Consider the following 10,687-nt stretch of genomic DNA (forward strand, 5'->3'; position numbering starts at 1 on the left):
CTCGGAGGCAATGTGAAGGATTATTGTCTGAGGAATACTGCATATGTAGGTATTGCGATAACATAGTCAAAGATGGGTGCATCCAGAGATGTCAGTCAAACAGTAATATTGACATGAGCGGACATCCTTTAAGTGATTACCACTCATTAGTGGGTATGGTCTTAAACCAAACAGAATGCTGTGTGTGCTCACAAGTACTTCAAGGACAGAGTAAGTCGGGATTAGTGCCATACCCTTTAACAATAGATGAGGTACTCGAATTACGGGGGGGGGGGGGACCGGTGGACAAGAAATTCAATATATCTAGGCCCCCTAGCTTGAAGCTCCACCAGTACCACGTAGATAGGTCACTGTTGTGCTTTAACGTGTCCAATTTCCAGAAACCAGGAAATTGGGAAGTGACATGGAATAACCAGATAATGACCTTCTCACATAGAGCTGATAAAGTACCCATCAACTCCGAACTTGTACGTAAGATAGCCACAAGTGGGAAGTATTTTCGATATAGGTATACACGTGGCATCAAAACCATGTGGGCTGTAAAAGTGTTGCAGGGGTATTGTGCCCACATCATCCAGCCTGATACTTGTACTGAGCAAATGAGAGAACTGGGGACCGTTTTTTTTATAAGAAAAATCTGTGATATGGTTTTGTTACATTTTGTCCACTATGTTCTTCCAGATGTGGAAGGAAAGCGTACAAGTGGCTTACTCCGAGTTCTGAAGGGTTGTGTTATATTGGCAGAGTACTACCAGAGGTTATGACCATTGCACACGACAAAATGAAAGACATTCACCGCAACGCTCAGACTCCTTATACTCATACACATTATGAACACATTGTCAAGAGACACCTTATAGATAGGACAGAGCCCGCAGCCTCTGATTTGATCCATGAATCCACCGGGATTCAAATTCTTCTCGCATTAGATATCACCCTTACTGCCAGAGGAATAATAAATTATAGGTACATCCATGCGCTGGCGAACTTGATAGATAATATCACCGAGATGTATGATGACACCTTCAGGTATACGGGTAGGGAGCTACAGGCCTACAAGAAGGAGCTGGTCCAGCACAGGATGGTCTTGAATTACGTCACGGCTGTGACAGGTGGGTACTGTGTTACTCTGGCAACTCAATATGGTGTGAAGTGCTGTACTTACATTACGAACAGCACCGAAGACCCAACGGAGATCATCGATCAAAAAATGGACGAGATCTTGCAGTTGAAGTGGGAGTTCAGAAGGAAACACAACCTTACCTTGGCGGCTGTGGGTAATGAATTGACCGGCTGGGCCTCATGGTTGAACCCACTCAAATGGTTCTCTGGGTTAGGAGAGTGGGCGCAAAATGTAATTGCAAGTGTGGGAAAGTTTCTACTCTGTATCCTGGGTGTCGTCATAATTATTGGTCTGATATTCAGATATGTTCGAATTTTGTCGCGGCGCAAACACAGGACATATTTGATGAGTCTAAGGAGCAAGGGCGTTATAACAGCGGCAGATCTGTTTTATGACCCATCAGTAGAAACAGTGTTGTGATAAGGATTATAAATGAATTTCACGGCCTGTTTCTTTCACCATCATTCTGTTTTCCCCTCTACCCAGAAACATCCAACCGGAAAAGACTTCAACAATACCCAAATTTATGTAAATGTATTTTTATATGTCTTACCCTCATCTCTGCAATCTTCAATTAATGGCACACATAGTCGATAAATGTTACCCACATAGCATACACATACATTTCCCCTCCATGTATCATCAGATAAATGTGCTCCCCATTTGTTGGTATAAGAAGCAGGAAAGGTGAGGGCTAATGGCCCTTGCCCGAAAAGAGCTCGGGGTAGTGTTTGTTTGCCCATGTACAGACCCTTAATACAGGATGAGAAAGATTTAATGTATACTTCGGAGTACCTCGAAGCTTACTTAGAACTAGTGATGTGCACCGGACATTTTTCGGGTTTTGGGTTTTGGTTTTGGATTCGGTTCCGCGGCCGTGTTTTGGATTCGGACGCGTTTTGGCAAAACCTCCCTGAAAATTTTTTTGTCGGATTCGGGTGTGTTTTGGATTTGGGTGTTTTTTTTACAAAAACCCCTCAAAAACAGCTTAAATCATAGAATTTGGGGGTCATTTTGATCCCATAGTATTATTAATCTCAATAACCATAATTTACACTAATTTTCAGTCTATTCTGAACACCTCACAATATTATTTTTAGTCCTAAAATTTGCACCGAGGTCGCTGGATGACTAAGCTAAGTGACCCAAGTGGCCGACACAAACACCTGGCCCATCTAGGAGTGGCACTGCAGTGTCAGACAGGATGGTACTTCAAAAAAATAGTCCCCAAACAGCACATGATGCAAAGAAAAAAAGAGGTGCACCAAGGTCGCTGGATGGCTAAGCTAAGCGACACAAGTGGCCGACACAAACACCTGTCCCATCTAGGAGTGGCACTGCAGTGTCAGGCAGGATGGCACTTCAAAAAAATAGTCCCCAAACAGCACATGATGCAAAGAAAAATGAAAGAAAAAAGAGGTGAAAGATGGAATTGTCCTTGGGCCCTCCCACCCACCCTTATGTTGTATAAACAGGACATGCACACTTTAACAAACCCATCATTTCAGCGACAGGGTCTGCCACACAACTGTGACTGAAATGACTGGTTGGTTTGGGCCCCCACCAAAAAAGAAGCAATCAATCTCTCCTTGCACAAACTGGCTCTACAGAGGCAAGATGTCCACCTCCTCCTCATCGTCCAATTCCTCACCCCTTTCACTGTGTACATCCCCCTCCTCACAGATTATTAATTCGTCCCCACTGGAATCCACCATCTCAGGTCCCTGTGTACTTTCTGGAGGCAATTGCTGGTAAATGTCTCCACGGAGGAATTGATTATAATTCATTTTGATGAACATCATCTTCTCCACATTTTCTGGAAGTAACCTCGTACGCCGATTGCTGACAAGGTGAGCGGCTGCACTAAACACTCTTTCGGAGTACACACTGGATGGTGGGCAACTTAGGTAAAATAAAGCCAGTTTCTGCAAGGGCCTCCAAATTGCCTCTTTTTCCTGCCAGTATACGTACGGACTGTCTGACGTGCCTACTTGGATGCGGTCACTCATATAATCCTCCACCATTCTTTCAATGGTGAGAGAATTATATGCAGTGACAGTAGATGACATGTCAGTAATCGTTGGCAGGTCCTTCAGTCCGGACCAGATGTCAGCACTCGCTCCAGACTGACCTGCATCACCGCCAGCGGGTGGGCTCGGAATTCTTAGCCTTTTCCTCGCTCCCCCAGTTGCGGGAGAATGTGAAGGAGGAGCTGTTGACGGGTCACGTTCCGCTTGACTTGACAATTTTCTCACCAGCAGGTCTTTCAACCTCTGCAGACTTGTGTCTGCCGGAAAGAGAGATACAACGTAGGTTTGAAATCTAGGATTGAGCACGGTGGCCAAAATGTAGTGCTCTGATTTCAACAGATTGACCACCCGTGAATCCTGGTTAAGCGAATTAAGGGCTCCATCCACAAGTCCCACATGCCTAGCGGAATCGCTCTGTTTTAGCTCCTCCTTCAATGTCTCCAGCTTCTTCTGCAAAAGCCTGATGAGGGGAATGACCTGACTCAGGCTGGCAGTGTCTGAACTGACTTCACGTGTGGCAAGTTCAAAGGGTTGCAGAACCTTGCACAACGTTGAAATCATTCTCCACTGCACTTGAGTCAGGTGCATTCCCCCTCCTTTGCCTATATCGTAGGCAGATGTATAGGCTTGAATGGCCTTTTGCTGCTCCTCCATCCTCTGAAGCATATAGAGGGTTGAATTCCACTTCGTTACCACCTCTTGCTTCAGATGATGGCAGGGCAGGTTCAGGACTGTTTGCTGGTGCTCCAGTCTTCGGCACGCGGTGGCTGAATGCAGAAAGTGGCCCGCAATTCTTCGGGCCACCGACAGCATCTCTTGCACGCCCCTGTCGTTTTTTAAATAATTCTGCACCACCAAATTCAATGTATGTGCAAAACATGGGACGTGCTGGAATTTGCCCAGATGTAATGCACACACAATATTGCTGGTGTTGTCCGATGTCACAAATCCCCAGGAGAGTCCATTATGGGTAAGCCATTCTGCGATGATGTTCCCCAGTTTCCGTAAGAGGTTGTCAGCTGTGTGCCTCTTCTGGAAAGCGGTGATACAAAGCGTAGCCTGCCTAGGAACGAGTTGGCGTTTGCGAGATGCTGCTACTGGTGCCGCCGCTGCTGTTCTTGCTGCGGGAGGCAATACATCTACCCAGTGGGCTGTCACAATCATATAGTCCTGAGTCTGCCCTGCTCCACTTGTCCACATGTACAACTGCATTTTTTAGGACACTGGTGACTCTTTTTCTGATGTCTGTGTACATTTTCGGTATCGCCTGCCTAGAGAAATGGAACCTAGATGGTATTTGGTACCGGGGACACAGTACCTCAATCAAGTCTGTAGTTGCCTGTGAATTAACTGTGGATAACGGAAACACGTTTCTCACCGCCCAGGCTGCCAAGGCCTGAGTTATCCGCTTTTCAGCAGGATGACTGCTGTGATATTTCATCTTCCTCGCAAAGGACTGTTGGACAGTCAATTGCTTACTGGAAGTAGTACAAGTGGTCTTCTGACTTCCCCTCTGGGATGACGATCGACTCCCAGCAGCAACAACAGCAGCGCCAGCAGCAGGAGGCGTTACACTCAAGGATGCATCAGAGGAATCCCAGGCAGGAGAGGACTCGTCAGACTTGACAGTGACATGGCCTGCAGGACTATTGGCTTTCCTGTGTAAGGAGGAAATTGACACTGAGGTAGTTGGTGGTGTGGTTTGCAGGAGCTTGGTTACAAGAGGAAGAGATTTAGTGGTCAGTGGACTGCTTCTGCTGTCATCCAAAGTTTTTGAACTTGTCACTGACTTATGATGAATGCGCTGCAGGTGATGTATAAGGAAGGATGTTCTGAGGTGGTTAACGTCCTTACCCCTACTTATTACAGCTTGACAAAGGCAACACACGGCTTGACACCTGTTGTCCGCATTTGTGTTAAAATAATTCCACACCGAAGAGGTAATTTTTTTTTTGCAATTTGACCAGGCATGTCAATGGCCATATTCGTCCCACGGACAACAGGTGTCTCCCTGGGTGCCTGACTTAAACAAACCACCTCACCATCAGAATCCTCCTTGTCAATTTCCTCCTCAGCGCCAGCAACACCCATATCCTCATCCTGGTGTACTTCAACAGTGACATCTTCAATTTGACTATCAGGAACTGGACTGCGGGTGCTCCTTCCAGCACTAACAGGGGGCGTGCAAATGGTGGAAGGCGCCACCTCTTCCCGTCCAGTATTGGGAAGGTCAGGCATCGCACCCGACACAATTGGACTCTCCTTGGAGATTTGTGATTTAGAAGAACGCACAGTTCTTTGCTGTGCTTTTGCCAGCTTAAGTCTTTTCATTTTTCTAGCGAGAGGTTGAGTGCTTCCATCCTCATGTGAAGCTAAACCACTAGCCATGAACATAGGCCAGGGCCTCAGCCGTTCCTTGCCACGCCGTGTCGTAAATGGCATATTGGCAAGTTTACGCTTCTCCTCAGACGCTTTTAATTTTGATTTTTGGGTCATTTTACTGAACTTTTGTGTTTTGGATTTTACATGCTCTCTACTATGACATTGGGCATTGGCCTTGGCAGACGACGTTGATGGCATTTCATCGTCTCGGCCATGACTAGTGGCAGCAGCTTCAGCACGAGGTGGAAGTGGATCTTGACCTTTCCCTATTTTACCTTCCACATTTTTGTTCTCCATTTTTTAATGTGTGGAATTATATGCCAGTATCAATAGCAATGGCCTACTACTATATATATTGCGCACAACTGAAATGCACCACAGGTATGGATGGATAGTATACTTGACGACACTGAGGTAGGTAGAGCAGTGGCCTACTGTACCGTACTGCTATATATTATATACTGGTGGTCAGCAAACTGTGCAAAACTTAAATGCACCACAGGTATGGATGGATAGTATACTTGACGACACAGAGGTAGGTAGAGCAGTGGCCTACTGTACCGTACTGCTATATATTATATACTGGTGGTCAGCAAACTGTGCAAAACTGAAATGCACCACAGGTATGGATGGATAGTATACTTGACGACACAGAGGTAGGTAGAGCAGTGGCCTTCTGTACCGTACTCCTATATATTATATACTGGTGGTCAGCAAAATTATGCACTGTACTCCTACTATATACTACAATGCAGCACAGATATGGAGCGTTTTTCAGGCAGACAACGTATAATACTGGTGGTCACTGGTCAGCAAAACTCTGCACTGTACTCCTATATAATACTGCTGGTCCCCAGTCCCCACAATAAAGCAGTGTGAGCACAGATATATGCAGCACACTGAGCACAGATATGGAGCGTTTTTCAGGCAGAGAACGTATAATACTGGTGGTCACTGGTCAGCAAAACTCTGCACTGTACTCCTCCTATATAATACTGCTGGTCCCCAGTCCCCACAATAAAGCAGTGTGAGCACAGATATATGCAGCACACTGAGCACATATATGGAGCGTTTTTCAGGCAGACAACGTATAATACCGGTGGTCACTGGTCAGCAAAACTCTGCACTGTACTCCTATATAATACTGCTGGTCCCCAGTCCCCACAATAAAGCAGTGTGAGTACAGATATATGCAGCACATTGAGCACAGATATGGAGCATTTTTCAGGCAGACAACGTATAATACTGGTGGTCACTGGTCAGCAAAACTCGGCACTGTACTCCTCCTATAATATTGCTGGTCCCCAGAATAAAGATATTTGCACTGCAGCCCCCTGAAACAAAGTGAGAGGATGCCAGCCACGTCCTCTCACTGTCATTTCCAATGCACGAGTGAAAAATGGCGGCGACGCAAGGCTCCTTATATAGAATCCGAATCTCGCAAGAATCCGACAGCGGGATGATGACGTTCGGGCGCGCTCGGGTTAACCAAGCAAGGCGGGAGGATCCGAGTCTGCCCCGGACCCATGTAAAAAGGGTGAAGTTCGGGGGGGTTCGGATTCCGAGGAACCGAACCCGCTCATCACTACTTAGAACATATACGGCACAAAGATACATGCCCCTCAGACATTAATTCATACATACATGCTTTTTCCTATCCCACTAGGATATACATTTCCCACCTACAACTCTTCCCCAGTCACCCGAACTTTGTACATATTGTATATCAAATATTTTCTGTATTTTAATAATTTTGGCAGTTATTGTTTACTGCCAAAGGGTAGACTGTTGAAGTTGAAAATATTACACCTACACTCTACACATACAAACACTATTCAGAGTGGCCTCTGTGCGGGCGCATACCTGCAAGCTGCGTACATTGGCTTGTGAAGCCCTGCGTATTAGCACGTGGTATGAGTAAATACAGTAACATATGCATTTGCATAGAAAAGCCACAAAGCCATATTCAATATTTTATCCATATAGTGCATAATTTACACGCAGTCTGTACACTCTTCAATGGCAAGTTACTGTGCGCACACATTATAATAAGATCACTCTCACACACAATTAAAGGCGATACTTCCAAGAACTCAAATATAAACAGTGTCTTGAATGTATCAGACTGTCTTGTTTACGCAAAGCTTTGTAATTATGGAAAATAGACCCTGATCTATGGGGAATGTAAATACCTTTGTTTGCCCCCATTGTTTTAGAGTTGTATGGTGAGACAACAGATACTGGACTGTCATTGTTGCACTAGAAGTCAGGACAAACAAAAGAACAATATATCCTAGACAAGAACACAAGCCAAACCCTAACTTGATTAACAACTTACAAAACCACATACCAGACATTTACAGACCAGACATTTGATGTATGATATATCAGAGGTATAACATTCATAGTCTCATACATATAGCCTAAATACATCCAACCCATGGTTATATATATATATTTCATAACTAATTGTAGTAGCAGGAAAAAAAAAAAAAAAAAATATATATATATATATATATATATATAGCAGAGGGAATTAGGTGGCACTCACAGACTTGTAGCTTGTGGAATCAAACTTCACACCCATGATCACGACTCCCAGCTGCGTGGATCACGGCGTGTCTCGGCGTCCCCCGGCCCGCACTTCCGGCTTCGACGTCACCGCCTGGCCGGAAGTGAGTCATACAGGCTTCGCCGGTCACCATGTCAACGCCCTGGGAGTGCTGCAATGTAAACAAAGCACAACACACTTGTATTATTAATGAAAAGGACTAACAAAGTGTAAAAAAAACACACACACACACACACACATCTCAAAGATCGCTCGCCTGGAGCTGGAGTGTGTGGATAAAAACCATCATATCTGTGATAAAAAAAACAATACATATATATGTGCATACATGTTAAAAATTCTAATTTTACAACACCCAGTCTGACACATCTGAACCTGGACTATTCCAAACCCGCCAGTGTTGCTACTTTCTGAATAAAACAATAATGATATATATGGAATGAGAATAAGAATAAAAATCACTGGCGGTGGACAGGCATGGATGACTCTACTTTTGGAAAGATATATTTTATATGTTTATTAGCCAAAAGGTTTATTATGGGTGAATGGTTCTATTGCATGTTGAGTCTTATTATAAATTCTGCTACTGTTAATCTAACTGCATTAGGCAATGAACCTGAAAAGGCTGGCCCATAAATAGGGACTCGCCTGCAAAAAGAAGGATATATTGAAAAGTGACAACCTTTATTATATATCTTTTAGTCATTAATGTATAGTGACCTACAAAAAGTTACTAAGTCCTAAGGACTCGTTTAATCCTTTGGGGGCTAAACAATCCAGGCGAAAAATCCACCTGGATTCTAGTTGCAGCAGTTTTTTCCCCCTATCGCCACCTCTTATGGATGCTGGAACATGATCAATGGCCCTATATCTCAAACTGGCCAACGTGTGATGCTGTGTGGCAAAGTGCCTGGCCACTGGTTGATCACTAGTCCCTGTTGACAGGGCTGCTCTGATGGCAGACCGGTGTTGGGTTAAACGGATCTTCAATTGACATTCAGTTTTGCCCACATAATAGAGCCCGCAAGGGCACACTATTATGTAGACCACATATCGGGAAGTACAGGTCTATGGCCACCTAATTTTCAGGCGTCGGCCCGTGTGTGGGTGGGGGAAGGTCTCGCCGACTATAAAGAAGGAACAAGTCGTGCATCCCAGGCATTTAAAACAGCCATTCTTCTTGCTTAAAAAATGCCTGGGTGCACTCCTGGCGTCAAAACCTGTGATATCAGTCTTGACAACTAAATCCTTCAAGTTCTTGCCCCTGGCGTAACTCGCCATGAGTTTGCTATTTTGGAAGCATTTCAGGTCAGGGTCCGAGGTGACCATTTGCCATGTGTCCCTGACTTGCTTGACCAGTGCCGGGCTGTTGGCATTGTACTCCGTCACCCATGGAATGATCTCCCTGGGTAGGGTTCGGTGTCGCTGCTTGGCCTGTTTTTGAAAATTACAGAGGGCTCTCTCTCTAGCTTTTTTGAGTTCTGATAGTTCATACCCTCTCTCACTAAATTTGAGAATCATCTCCTCAAGTTGCTCCTCTCGTATATTCGGGTCAGTATTATTCCTGCAGACCCTGAGCAATTGGGAGTAGGGCAAGCTGCGTATCATTGCCTTAGGGTGGGAGCTCTCTGCCCGGAGCAGTGTATTCCTGTCCGTAGGTTTTTTATATAGGGATGTCTCAACTCTCCCCTCTATCAGTTGAATGCAGACATCCAGATAGCAGATGTCTGATTTGCTAGATACCAAGGTCAATTTGATGGGACTGTTGGAATCATTATGTTTATTAATGAGCCCAATCAATTTTTGTATATCGTCGTTCCACATCATCAAGAGATCGTCAATGTAACGAAAATATAGAAGAATTGCACTTGAAATGCTCCCATCCAGAAAAAACAAGTCCCTTTCCACCTCCCACATGAAGCTGTTGGCGAATGACGGGGCCACTGGGGACCCCATCGAGCAGCCCGTGAGTTGTTTGTAAAACTTCCCGTTAAACAAAAAGTAGTTGTGTATCAATGTGAAGGTCAGCAACTCAATAAACAAATCTATATCTGGACCCGTGTAAAGGCTATTGCCCGTGATCAACCGTCTGACCGTCTCCAGACCAGCCTCATGGGGGATGCATGTATAGAGGCTGGTCACGTCCAACGTGACCATGGTAGTTACCTCTGGCACTGGTCCCAACCCTGCTAATCTCTCTAACAGCATATTCGTATCCTTGAGGTAAGAAAATGTAGCTTGAATACATGGCTGCAGGAACGTATCAAGAAACACAGCTACTGGCTCGCACAGAGACCCACGGGCAGATATAATAGGTCTGCCCAGTGGTCTCTGTGCGTCCTTGTGGATCTTGGGGAGGGTGTAAAACAATGGGACCACTGGCCATTTAGTGGATAACTTGTCACAAATTACCTGTGATATCAACCCCTCACCAACTGCCCGTTTCAAAAGCAAATCAAGATCCTGCTTGAAGACCAATGTAGGGTCATGATCAAGCTGGCAATAGGTTTTACTATCACTGAGTAATCTGTCGCATTCTGCGACATATGAGGAAGTGTCCTGAATGACAACAGAGCCGCC

Source organism: Pseudophryne corroboree, chromosome 11 (assembly GCF_028390025.1).
Source record: "Pseudophryne corroboree isolate aPseCor3 chromosome 11, aPseCor3.hap2, whole genome shotgun sequence".
Classification (NCBI taxonomy): domain Eukaryota; kingdom Metazoa; phylum Chordata; class Amphibia; order Anura; family Myobatrachidae; genus Pseudophryne; species Pseudophryne corroboree.